Source organism: Rhinoderma darwinii, chromosome 5, assembly GCF_050947455.1.
Source record: "Rhinoderma darwinii isolate aRhiDar2 chromosome 5, aRhiDar2.hap1, whole genome shotgun sequence".
In the NCBI taxonomy this organism is placed as follows: Eukaryota; Metazoa; Chordata; class Amphibia; order Anura; family Rhinodermatidae; genus Rhinoderma; species Rhinoderma darwinii.
In genome coordinates this window covers 136657799-136672273 of record NC_134691.1, presented here as the reverse complement: position 1 = coordinate 136672273, position 14475 = coordinate 136657799, and the positions used below count along the sequence as shown (strand labels likewise).

The following is a 14475-nucleotide window of genomic DNA, read 5'->3' as shown; positions in this document are numbered from 1 at the left end:
TGACAGGCTACATTTTTTTGTTTTTTTCCTCTCTGCCTTTCAGCAGCCATAACTTTTTTTTATACATTGAGGTGGCTGTATACGCCCTTGTTTTATGTGGGAGAAATTGTATTGTTTTATTGCGCAGTTTGGGGGGTACAAATAAATTGCTGTGTATATTATGTTTTTTATTTTTGCAGCGCGAATATAGAAAAAGCGGTTTTCGGCATTGTCTATTTTTTAAAATACCGCTCATGTTTCATTCTAAATAACCTGTTAAATTAATTCTCCAGGTTATTACGATCATGTACATACCTAATATTTGTAGTTTGTTTTTTTTAATGTAATTTATGGACAGTAAAATAAACGTTATGCTAATAATAAAAAAAAATTTTTGGGGATATTTATTTATTATTATTATTATTATTTATTTATTAATCCCATGAAGAGATAACATTTTGACAACTTAATTTCATATTTAGACTGTAGTAGCTTACTCTTGTGTGCTAATGCATTATACTGTTTCACTGCAACACAGGCTGCTGTGCTCACTGGAGCGCTCATAAGTCTTTTTTACAGCAAAGCCAAAAACTTTTGCTGCAGACTTCGGACCTGCACTGCCCGCTGTCAAGAGACAGTGGGCGGTCTGCAATGGGTTTAAAGAAAAGTGAATCATTTTGTTTACAACAGGCAAGTATTGTGATACTTTTTCGCTTTCCACTGTTTTGCAATGTTACAGGAGTTTCAGCTTTAGAAAGACTAGATATCGTTGTGTCTAGTTGTGATAGCTTAAGATAATGAGTCATACACCCAAGCAGGGTCGGTTTTAGACAAAGTGTGGCCCTGGGCAAAGTTAAATGTGGTGCCCCAAATGCTGAATTAGGGCCTGTTCACATCTGTGTCGGGCTTCCGTTCATGGATTCTGTCAGACCTTTCCGTCAGGAGAACACATGAACGCATACCAAACGGAAACCATAGTTTTCCATTTGCATTACCATTGATTTCAGTGTTAATGTTTCCGTTGCAAATGGTTTCTGTTTGTCTCCATTATGTAAGGTTTCCGCTTTTTGGACACAATCAATAGCGCAGTCAATTGAAATCAATGGTAATGCAAACGTAAAGCTATGGTTTCTGTTTGGTTTGAGTTCATGGGTACCCCTGACGGAAAGGTCTGACCGAACCCATGAACGGAAGCCTGATGCAGATGTGTACACACCCTTACTGCATCACTAATGCAGTCAATTCAGAAGGCGGTGTGTGCAAACAACTGCATCACTGATTTCTAGCGCGTCCACGAGTGTTATAAGCCCGAAAGCATATGTCCTCCCTCTCACAGAATTTTTTGATCTATATACATATACAGTTATTAAATCATGTCACTATACCTGATGAAATAATACCCCCATACTCATACTGGATAATACCTCCGCACCATAACCACATGGTGATTGAATAATACCCCCATACTGTTACTGAATAATACTGCTACAGCATAACCAGATAGTGATGGAATAATACCCCCATACTGTTACTGAATAATACCCCAGTACTGTTACTGAATAATACCGCCACACCATAACCACATAGTGACTGAATAATACCCCCATACTGTTACTGAAGAAAAAACACTTTACAAAGACCAATATTACCACCATATAGCGACCATATAGTGGTAGATGCCAGTTATACACAGGAGCTCTGCAGACTATATAAGTGATTACACATGTTTTCTCTGATTAGAGTCGTTCACTTTCCCTTTTTTCTCCATCCGACCCAGACCACTGTGACGACTTATTCCAGCCAAGACTCATCTCTGCAGAATTTGGCACACAGACATGTTGGTTTCTCACTTTTCAAGCATCCTCCCCGCCTATACCCCATCATCTAAACAAACTCGTAATCCACAGTGCCCCAGATGGTGATAATGATCCCTCAGTGCTCGACACAATGAAAGTGCCCCATCAGTAACCATGCCCCCTTTGTGCCCCCACAGTAATAATGCCCCATTTTGTGACTCCTGTAGATAGAGCGCCATACACAACCCCCTTGTAGATTTCACCACAGTCCTCCCCCTCATATATAGTGCCACACAACCCCCCCTTAGTGGATAGTGTCACACAGCTCCTCTTCTATATAGTGCCACACAGCCCCGCTCTCTTGTATATAGTGACACACAGCCCCTTCCCTTGTGTATATATATATAATGCCACACAGCCCCCCTCCCTTGTATATAGTTCCACACAGATCCCCTTCCTTGTATATAGTGGCACACAAAACCCCCTTTGTATATAGTGCCACACAGCGCTCCCCCTTGTATATAGTGTCACACAGCGCTGCCCTCATTGTATATAGTATCACACAGTGCTCCCCCTTGTATATAGTGTCACACAGTGCTCCCCCTTGTGTATATAGTGTCACACAGCGCTCCTCCCTCTCTTTTATATAGTATCACACAGTGCTCCCCCCTTGTATATGGTGTCACACAGCGCTCCTCCCCCTTGTATATAGTGCCACACAGAGCTCCCCCCTTGTATATAGTGTCACACAGAGCTCCTCCCCCTTGTATATAGTGTCACAAAGTGCTCCCCCCTTGTATATAGTGTCACAAGGCGCTCCCCTTGTATATAGTGTCACACAGCGTGCCTCCCCCTTGTATATAGTGTCAAGGAGCACTCCCCCCACCTTGTATATAGTGTCACACAGTGCTCCCCCTTGTATATAGTGTCACACAGCGCTCCTCCCTCCCTTTTATATAGTATCACACAGTGCTCCCCCTTGTATATGGTGTCACACAGTGCTCCTCCCCCTTGTATATAGTGCCACACAGAGCTCTCCCCTTGTATATAGTGTCACACAGAGCCCCTCCCCCTTGTATATAGTGTCACAAAGCGCTCCCCCTTGTATATAGTGTCACACAGCTCTCCCCCTTGTATATAGTGTCACACAGCGTGCCTCCCCCTTGTATAAAGTGCCACACAGCGCTACTCTCCCTTGTATATAGTGTCAAGGAGCACTCCCCCCACCTTGTATATAGTGTCACAAAGCGCTGTCCCCCTTGTATATAGTGTCACACAGCGCTCCTCCCCCACCCTTGTATATAGTGTCACACAGCGCCCCCCTTGTATATAGTACCAAACAGCGCTTCTCCCCCTTGTATTGTATATTGTGTCACACAGCGCTTCCTCATTTTATAGTGTCACAAAGCGCTCCCCCTTCTATATAGTGCCACACAGCGCTCCCCCATTTTATATAGAGTCACACAGCTCTCCTCCCCCACCTTGTATGTAGTGTCAAACAGCGCTCTCCCCATTGTATATAGTGTCTCACAGCGCTCCTCTCCCTTGCATAAGGTGTCACACAGCGCTACCCCTTGTATATAGTGTCACAATGCGATGCCCCCCTTGTATATAGTTTTACACAGCGTTCCTCCCCGTCCTTGTATATAGTGTCACGTAGCGCTCTCCCCATTGTATATAGTGTCACACAGCGCTCCCCCACTTGTATATAGTCACACAGAGCTCCCCCCTTTTATATAGTGTCACAAAGTGCTCCCCCCTTGTATATGTGCCACACAGCGCTCTCTCTTTCTATATAGTGTCATTCAGCGCTCCTCCCCCTTGTATATAGTGTCACACAGTGCTCCCCCTTGTATATAGTGTCACTCAGTGCTCCTTCCCTTGTATATAGTGCCACAAAGTGCTCCCCCTTGTATATAGTGTCAAGGAGCGCTCCCCCTCCTTGTATATAGTGTAACAAAGCGCTGCCCCACTTGTATATAGTGTCACACAGTGCTCCTCCCCCGCCCTTGTATATAGTGCTACACAGCCCTCCTCTCCACTTGTATACAGTGCCACACAGCGCTGCCCCCTTTTATAGTGTCACAAAGTGCTCCCCCTTCTATATAATGCCGCACAGCACTCCCTCTTGTATATAGTCTCACACAGTTCTCCTCCCCCACCTTGTATATAGTGTCACACAGAGCTCCTCCCCTTGCAGATAGTGTCACGCAGCGCTCCCCCTTGTATATAGTGTCACAAAGTGATGCCCCCTTGTATATAGTGTCACACAGCGCTCCTCCCCGTACTTGGATATAGTGTCACAGAGCGCTCTCCCCTTGTATATAGTGTAACACAGCGCTCTCCCCTTTTATATAGTATCACAAAGCGCTCCCTCCTTGTATATGTTAAACATATTTGCTGTTAAAGCAAACAAAAGCCCTATTTTACGGCTTGCTGCATTAGTGTAAGCTAAAATATAACTTTTATTAATTATTCCTAAAAGGGCAATGCAAAGAAGGAACACACACTTTAAAATTTCGCAAATGTTAACTGACAATGAGAGAGCTGATTGACACGTTGCTATGAAGCAGTCGCTTAGTGCGAACTAAGTGTCAGAGTGAAGACAGCGTCTGCAGGTATGCTGTATTGAAATAGTTAGACAGTAAATATAGCTGACTGCCAGTTAAACGTTGAATTAAAAGTTAGCAAAAAGCCCCCCGACATGTTTCGCTACGAACGCAGAGTCCTCAGGGGTTCAAATGGGGCAACTGACAGCATGCTGCCGGTCAGCCCCTCTTATAACCTCGGGATGCCATGACAGTGGGCGTTAAAGACCAGAGGGCCAATAGAGAAAGAGGTAATTAGACGAGCCTCCATAGTCTCTTCCAGATGCCCGCATTCTGTTTCATGTTTTTTATTCTAAGTATCATCACATGCGCAATAGTTACCTTCTGACACTTCTTCTCTTTTCCGGCGATATCGATGCAGTCACTCATGGCTCTTGATAGGTAGATAACTTGAGTCCTGTCGATTGGCTGATTGTCCTTTCCGTCAGAGACTATGGAGGCTCGTCTAATTACCTCTTTCTCTATTGGCCCTCTGGTCTTCAACGCCCACTGTCATGGCATCCCGAGGTTATAAGAGGGGCTGGCCGGCAGCACGCTGTCAGTTGCCCCATTTGAACCCCTGAGGACGCTGCGTTCGTAGCAGAACATGTTGGGGGGGGGTGGGCTTCTTTCTAACTTTTAATTCAACGTTTAACTGGCAGTCAGCTATATTTACTGTCTAACTATTTCAATACAGCGTACCTGCAGGCGCTGTCTTCACTCTGACACTTAGTTTGCACGAAGCGACTGCTTCATAGCAACGTGTCAATCAGCTCTCTCATTGTATGTTAACATTGGCGATTTTTTTTTAGTGTGTGTTCCTTCTTTGCATTGCCCTTTTAGGAATAATTAATAAAAGTTATATTTTAGCTTACACTAATGCAGCTAGCCGTAAAATAGGGCTTTTGTTTGCTTTAACAGCAAATATATTTAAAATTTTGTGGTAATATAATGCCCATCAGCTAGCAGGGTCTCTCTCTGCTTTAGTACTCCTTGTATATGTGTCACGCAGCGCTCCCCCTTGTATATATTGCCACACCGTGCTCCTTCCCCTTGTATATAGTGTCACACAGCGCTCCCCCTTGTATATAGAGTCACACAGTGCTCCTTCCTTGTATATAGTGTCACAAAGCGCTCCCCCCTTGCATATAGTGTCACACAGCGCTTCCCCCCTTGTATACAGTGTCACACAGCGCTCCTTCCCCACCTTGTATAGTGTCACACAGAGCTTCCCCCCATTGTATATAGTGTCACACAGCACTCTCCCCCTTGTATATAGTGTCACACAGCGCTCCACACCCCCTTGTATAAATTGTCACACAGCGCTTCCCCCCTTGTATATAGTGTCACACAGTGCCCCCTTGTATATAGTGTTACAAAGCGCTTTCCCTTGTATATAGTGTCACACAGCGCTCCCCCTTGCATATAGTGTCCCACAGCACTTTCCCCCTTGTATATAGTGTCAAACAGCGCTTCCCCTTTTCTATAGTCACGCAGTGCTCCTTCTCCTTTGTTTATAGTGTCGCACAGCGCCTCCCAACCTTGTATATAGTGTCACACAGCGCTCCCCCCTTGTATATAGTGTCACGCAGCGCACCCTCATTGCATATAGTGACAGGCAGCGCTCCCCCTTGTATATAGTGTCACAAAGCGATGCACCCTTTTATATAGTGTCACACAGTGCTCTCCCCTTGTATATATTGTCACACAGTGCTCTCCCCCTTGTATATAGTGTCACAAAGCACTCCACCCTTGAATATGTGCCACACAGTGCTCCCCCTTGTATGCAGTGTCACACAGCGCACCTCCACCCTTGTATATAGTGTCACACAGCGCTCCCTCTTGTATATAGTGTCACACAGTGCTCCTTTCCTTGTATATAGTGTCACAAAGTGCTCCCCCTTGTATATAGTGTCACACAGTGCTTCCCCCTTGTATACAGTGTCACACAGTGCTCCTCCCCCACCTTGTATATAGTGTTACACAGTGCTTCCCCCCTTGTATATAGTGTCACAGCACTCTCCCCCTTGTATATAGTGTTACACAGCGCTCCTCCCCCTTGTATATAGTGTCACACAGCGCTTCCCCCTTGTATATAGTGTCACACAGCACCCCCCCTTGTATATAGTGTTACAAAGCGCTTTCCCTTATATATAGTGTCACACAGCGCCCCCTTGCATATAGTGTCACACAGCGCGTTCCCCCTTGTATATAGTGTCAAACAGCGCTCCCCCTTGTATATAGTCACACAGTGCTCCTTCCCCCTTGTTTATAGTGTCGGACAGCGCTATCCCACCTTGTATATAGTATCACACAGCGCTCCCCCTTGTATATAGTGTCACACTGTGCTCCTCCCCCTTGTATATAGTGTCACACCGCGCTTCCCCCTGTATATCGCCACACAGCCCCCCCAATTTTTTTTTACTTACCTTGTCCCGTTCCTGCGCCGGACGGAGCGATGCAAAGCCTCCAGGCTGGACGCATTCGCAGACCGGCGTGATGCAGCGACGTCATCAGCCTGGCCTGCACAGGGATTATTCCCAGTGCCTTATAGGCTGCATGAGGGGGGCCAAGCTGCCCGGCCCATAAATGTTATGGGCCATAGCAGAAGCAGGCAGGGGCCCCTAAGTGGATGGGGGCCCTGGGCAATTTCCCAGTTTGCCCCCCCTAACGCCGGCCCTGCACCCAAGCCATGTTTCTCAGTGTGAATATTGTGCATTGTTAGATGCTGAGTACGAACATGCATTACATGTCAGCAAATATTAACCTATGTATAATATTTATTACAAATTATACCTTACTAGGGCATCATTCTATCATAAGCGGGATACGTTATTTGGGAACATAGTGAAATGTAGATAAATATTCATGATATAACATATTTGTATAATATAGTAACATAAAAGTAAAGAGAATGAAATTATGTGTATGAACCACATCTCACATAGAAGTAAATTGACTCTGTATTATCTCTATGTGGACATGACATCCATACTGTCTTTTTCCATGGATCCTTTCACTTTCAGATAGTGGTGGGATGCTATTGCTATAGCGCTGAACAGTTATAAAGCTGTGAAGAAGTGTAGGAATTATGCTCTTGACTTTCACGCTGTTTGACACTCTAAGGACTTGTTCACACAACACAATTTTCACGCCGATTGAGACCTTTTGTCAAACAAGAAATCCAGGTAATTAGAGCTCACTGCAATGCTTCAGTGATGTAGCACTTTGGATGTATTCTAATGCATAGAAAAATGGAAATATTGCCCATAGCAACCAATCAGATTCCAGCAGTTATTTATCTCCTGTAGAAAGGAATAGCCATAGTCTAATTGTTGCTGAAGGACAGAGCTATCTTTAGGCTTTAGAAATGTAACCAGGGGATTGTTCACAGTTTTGGCATCTGTGAGCTAGGATCTTTGACCTTGAAGATGTATTTGCTTTATACCTATACTATATGATTATATTGGGGCGTACTAGAAAGGGCTGGGCCCCATAGCAAACATTTGAATCCCCCCCCCCCACTCCTTTGAGAAAGAACATGAACCAGCTCCATGTAAAACTTAAAGGGAATGTGTCGCTAGAAATGATTATATTTTTTTTTAGTTAAAGAATTAGTATTTGAGTGATTACACATTGTTTTAATTTTTTTTAAAATATTTCACAAGTCGGGAAATATTATAAATTAAATTCTAATTTATAACATTTCGATGTGCTGGCCACTGGAGAGAGCAGTTCCCAAATTTGCATCATGGTCACTGTGTTAAAGCAACCTCATTGATTTATGCTGTAAATTTGGTTGTGGACACACTCTCCTCTAGTGTCCTCACACAAACCCCTCTCCCTTCTTCTGGCTAGTACCAGGAGAAGGAGGGGTTTAAATGTCTTCAAACCTCCTACACTGTGTGCCGCCATTTTCTGAGGGAATGCACAGTGTAGGAGGATTAGATACAGGGCTCAGCAGACAGTATCACACGAACATACACGAACATAATACACACATCTCATACACGAACATAAATTACATGCTCTTGCCGCCGCCGCCGATCCCTCCGCTGGTCTACACTCCTATTTCTTGTGCCTTCAAGAACCCGCGGCCAGAAGTCGTCATCTTACTGTCCGGCAGTGGCCTTCTGGTCCACATAAAAATGGCACCAGATTTCGCTCTACGAACGAGCTTAGTTTTGGTCTGTGTGGGAGCGGCGCATGCGCGTTTCCACACAGACGGCGTATGCTTCTGGGAATGGAACGGCTCCCGTTCGCATTCTCTATGGGGTTGTATGTGCCATATAGCATCTCTGCATGTGTCGTTAATCGACACATACAGAGATGAAAAAAAAAATGGCAGCCCCCATAGAGAAGTAAAAGTTTGAATACAGTAAAAAGTAGAAAGTCACAACACTAATAAATACAATTTTTGTTTATATTTTATTAAAAGCAATATAATTAAAAAAAAAAAATCATGACACCTTCCCTTTACATTGCATTTAATTATCGGACCTTAGTAGACAAAAAAAAAATGTAGACACCCGACCAATCCAGACGAGCGCACAAGCCCAAAGGCATATGTCCCGCCCCCAAACACTGTCTCAGCAGTACTCTGTCCCTGGATATTATTTAGATGCACCAGCCCTGTCTCCGAATAATTTTCCTCATCATGTATGCTAATGTGTATATGATAGTTTACCGCTCCATAATACATTAATACCCTTACCAAATAATACCACTATACGAAGGGCCAAATAATACCTCCACACCATGACCAAAAATATCTACATACCACAAAGACCGACACAACCAATATTATCACCATACAGTGACCATATATTGGTCACATACCGGTTCTATGCTGGCAGTCTGCAAAGTATAATCACCATACAGTGCCCATGTAGTGATCATATATCTGTACTAAACTCTGCAGAGAATTATCATGCTGTAATTACAGTGCAATGAATACAGTACAGTTGCATCCAGTGTCTCACAGGTTACATCTTCTCTGATTGGACTTACTTTTCAATTTCTCTCTATCTAACCCAGGCCGCCATGATGACTTCTCCCAGCCACGACTCGTCTGTGCAAAGTTTGCTGCCGAAATGCATTTTGCTCTTCACTTTCCCAGCACATCCTCACTGTGTATTCAAACTTTCTATCCTGCGGCCTCTTTCACAGTGTCCAACTGCTGCAAAAATAGTGCAAAAATAGTGCCACAGTGATAATTTCCCCAAACATAATAATGGCCAACAGATACAGTTGTGGCCTTCCAAGCTTTCCTCATATTTCAAAATATCCTGAGATGTGTGGAGCGAGAAGACTAGCTAAAAAAACCAACTATGATTTCGTGATACTCTGTCACAAGATGTCAATGCTATATGTGTAGCCTTAGGCCTCCCAATGAAGTCAATGGGAGGAATTTTCGGCCGTTTTTTGGCGCGTTTTCCGACGTGGTTTCCACATAAAAAAACGTGTAAAAAAACTCTGTGTGAACTGACCCTTAAACTGTTTTAATACTGGTATAAATAAGCCACAAATCATTTGTGCATTTTTGGCTGTTTTAGCACATTTTTCTTTAATGAATGTGGGTACATACACAGACTTTTAAATTACTTTAGCGTAAATAATAGTTCCGTCCACACCATGTATGTAGCATGATAACTGATAACATGATAAATGAGCAGCGCTGGCATGAGCCACCCAAGAGTTTGTATAGAAAATATTGAAATTGCCAATAACTATGACTAAGGAGATTGCAATTATTTGCATAAGCTACCTCTAGTGGTGGCAACAGACAGTCAGAATTGTATCATTAAAGCAACATCTGTCTAAGCAGGGTATTTGTTGCTCTGTATCAGAAAAATGGAGCTCCGACTGCTATGTAGATATATTAAGAACTTAATCAATATAAAATTGGACATTCTATTCAAAGATCACTTTAGGGGAGCACTATTACCTTGTGAGGGACACAAATGGTTGTTTTCACAATAGTGGCACAAAGTGGGTATTAGTACTCGAAAGCACAAGGGATGGCACCATTACTGTGGGGCACAAAGAGGCAAAAGAGATAATTGCTCTTGGGCCTTAGCCATTTAGGTGACTCCACCACCGCATCCTCACCACATATGTTGTCCTCTCTGGTAGCTGCACACTTGTTTAGTGGTGCCAGCTATGGTATTATTTAGGTAGTTTATTTGGCCCTATACAGCACAGTTATTTGGGCATTGAATGGTAGTCTTAGGTATGCGCTATATGGTAGTTAATGTGGACACTGAATGGTAATATTTGGGGTGTATTATAGCAGTGTTGCTCTTCATTTTACTCTATTCCCTAAAAAACTGTAGAGGAACCACTCACACATGTGTTGCCCAGGGACCATTACAGACCGTAATTCAGCCCTGAAACTGACTATGAATGGTAAAATGCTAGTTTTAATAACCATAAGTCAATTGGCTTTCTAAGACTTGCGTGTATTATTTTTTTAAAAGGGATAGGAACAATTGTGCCCTCTTTCTACAGCGCTATGGAGCATGGCATCAAAGAACAAGTAATACATAATAGACTGCACACTTGTGTTTTTAGCAAATTAGTTATGTAATAATATATCATTTTAGTATAATCTAAAGAAAGAAGAAGAATTTCATCCCACTTTCCATATTAACCTGCCATTGCATAAAAAAAAATTGTATGCCTTTATAGCAAAAAGATGGCGTATATAGCAAATATATGTTCAGTGATCAACACTTGCACAAAAGATTGACCTAAACATAATCATTTTATTAGGGGAATGATGAGGAGACATAACTATGAGGCTTCAACCTGAATACTTTGTTTCCTGGCTGAATCTAAGGGACTTCTTCATTCAACTGAAATTTATTGATTCTTATTGTCATATTAATGCATTACAACAAGACAACTGCTTTGATGATAGATCTGGTTATTGGAACACATCTTGGCAAATTTTGTACTACAGTTGTGTTGTGCTGAATGAACGAGGTCTGTCACATGGGCCTAGTATTTTAATAACAATACTGTCTTACATTACATTTATGTTTTTATGTTTTTCCTTATAAATTTTCAATATATGTGTACAATGTATGTATGTATGTATGTATGTATGTATGTATGTATGTGTGTATTTACGTACGTACGTACGTACGTACGTACGTACGTACGTACGTACGTACACTACCGTTCAAAAGTTTAGGGTCACTTAGAAATTTCCTTATTTGTGAAAGAAAAGCACAGTTTTTTTCAATGAAGATAACATTAAATTAATCAGAAATACACTCTATACATTGTTAATGTGCTAAATGACTATTCGAGCTGCAAACGTCTGGTTTTTAATGCAATATCTACATAGATGTATAGAGGCCCATTTCCAGCAACCATCACTCCAGTGTTCTAATGGTACATTGTGTTTGCTAACTGTGTTAGAAGTCTAATGGATGATTAGAAAACACTTGAAAACCCTTGTGCAATTATGTTAGCACCGCTGTAAACAGTTTTGCTGTGTAGAGGAGCTATAAAACTGACCTTCCTTTGAGCTAGTTGAGAATCTGGAGCATTACATTTGTGGGTTCGATTAAACTCTCAAAATGGCTAGAAAAAGAGAGCTTTCATGTGAAACTCGACAGTCTATTCTTGTTCTTAGAAATGAAGGCTATTCCATGCGAGAAATTGCCAAGAAACTGAAGATTTCCTACAACGGTGTGTACTACTCCCTTCAGAGGACAGCACAAACAGGCTCTAACCAGAGTAGAAAGAGAAGTGGGAGACCCCGCTGCACAACTGAGCAACAAGACAAGTACATTAGAGTCTCTAGTTTGAGAAATAGACGCCTCACAGGTCCTCAACTGGCAGCTTCATTAAATAGTACTCGCAAAACGCCAGTGTCAACGTCTACAGTGAAGAGGCGACTCCGGGATGCTTGCCTTCAGGGCAGAGTGGCAAAGAAAAAGCCATATCTGAGAATGGCTAACAAAAGGAAAAAAAGATTAATATGGGCAAAAGCACACAGACATTGGACAGAGGAAGATTGGAAAAAAGTCTTATGGACAGACGTATCGTAGTTTGAGGTGTTTGGATCACACAGAAGAACATTTGTGAGACGCAGAACAACTGAAAAGATGCTGGAAGAGTGCCTGACGCCATCTGTCAAGCATGGTGGAGGTAATGTGATGATGCGCTTGATTGGAGCCAATTTCATCCTACAACAGGACAATGACACAAAGCACACCTCCAAATTATGCAAGAACTATTTAGGGAAGAAGCAGGCAGCTGGTATTCTATCTGTAATGGAGTGGCCAGCTCAGTCAGCAGATCTCAACCCCATAGAGCTGTTGTGGGAGCAGCTTGACCGTATGGTACGCAAGAAGTGCCCATCAAGCCAATCCAACTTGTGGGAGGGCCTTCTGGAAGCATGGGGTGAATTTTCTCCCGATTACCTCAGCAAATTAACAGCTAGAATGCCAAAGGTCTGCAATGCTGTAATTGCTGCAAATGGAGCATTCTTTGACGAAAGCAAAGTTTGAAGGAGAAAATTATTATTTCAAATAAAAATCATTATGTCTAACCTTGTCAATGTCTTGACTATATTTTCTAGTCATTTTGCAACTCATTTGATAAATATAAGTGTGAGTTTTCATGGAAAACACAAAATTGTCTGGGTGACCCCAAACTTTTGAACAGTGGTGTATGTATGTATGTATGTATGTATGTATGTATGTATATATGCAGTATGTTTATCCTGTTTACAATTAAGTAAAACAAACTATTAAAAATAAAACTAGATCATGAATTCTATTCACTCATTATTTCAGGGTCCAGAGACAGCATAAAAAAAACATAACATTAAACAGCTAAAAGTGAATCTCCACTTCTGAACATCATGTTGTTTTTAGGTATAAATTTCGCAGATTAATTTCATACTATATCTTTATAGCTGTTGGGAGCAGTTTTTCTGATACAGAGCTCCAAATCCCACCCGCACAGACATGGATTTATAAGATATCATGTTTGCTGTCTGCAACCACCACTAGGGGGAGCTCAGGAGCTTACTGCATACTGAATTATCTTTGAGTTTAATGTATGACATTATGCTGTAAGCTCCCATGCTCCCTCAGGTTTTGGCTGCATGCAACCAGCATATTATCTTTTAAATCAATGCATATGCAGGAGATTTGGAGCTCTTTATCCAAAAAATGGAGTTCCGGACATTATTAAGATATATTAAGAAATGAATCGGCATATAATTTTTGAACTACTGTATTTATATTAACCCCTTCCCAACCAGCCCACGTAGATTAACGGGCTGCAGCACTGGTCCTTGTGCCTTCAGCCCGTTAATCTACGTGTGCTCCTGCCCGAGCACACAGGCATTCCTCTTAGCCTGGCATCTCTCAGTACTGGCTGCTACTAGCAGCCTTTGTACTGAGGGAAGACATAGGGTGGGATCACAGCCGTGATCCCCGTCGATTAACCCCTTAAATGCAGCAGTCAATAAATTTATAAAGGTGTTTCACCTAAAGGTTTTAGATACTTTCTAAATGCTGTTTTGAAAACTTTGAGGGTGCAGTTTTTAAAATGGGGTGACTTATATATATATTTTTTTAATATATAGGACTCTTAAAGCCACTTCAGAACTGAACTGGCCCACAAAAAAATAGGTTTTGGAAATTTTCTTGAGAAATTGCTGCTAAAGTTCTAAGCCTCGTAATGTCCTGGATAAATATAAGGATGTTCAAAAAATGATGCAAACATAAAGTAGACATATGGGAAATGCTAATTAGTAATTTTTGTGTGGTATTACTAAGCACATACATTTAAATTTAGAAAAATTCACATTTTTGCTAATTTTCTGTACGTTTTGGTGTTTTTCCACAAATAAATACTGAATTTATCAACCAAATTTTTCCACTAACATAAAGTACAATATATTACGAGAAAACAATCTCTGAATCGCTTGGATAGGGAAAAGCATTCCCAAGTTCTTACCACATGACCTGACACATGTCAGATTTGTAAAAATCGGCTTCGTCCACGAGGCCAAAACAGGCTGTGTCCTGAAGGAGTTAAAAAATAGTATTTGTGTCAACTTTACATTTTACATGCATTCACTA

At 42.0% G+C, this 14475-nt stretch overlaps 1 protein-coding gene across 1 annotated transcript in view; it reads left to right on the top strand.

Annotated features, from left to right (window-relative positions):
• Positions 1–14475, top strand: part of SCGN (secretagogin, EF-hand calcium binding protein) — an 81443-nt gene that overhangs the window by 13221 nt on the left and 53747 nt on the right. The window lies entirely within an intron of this gene.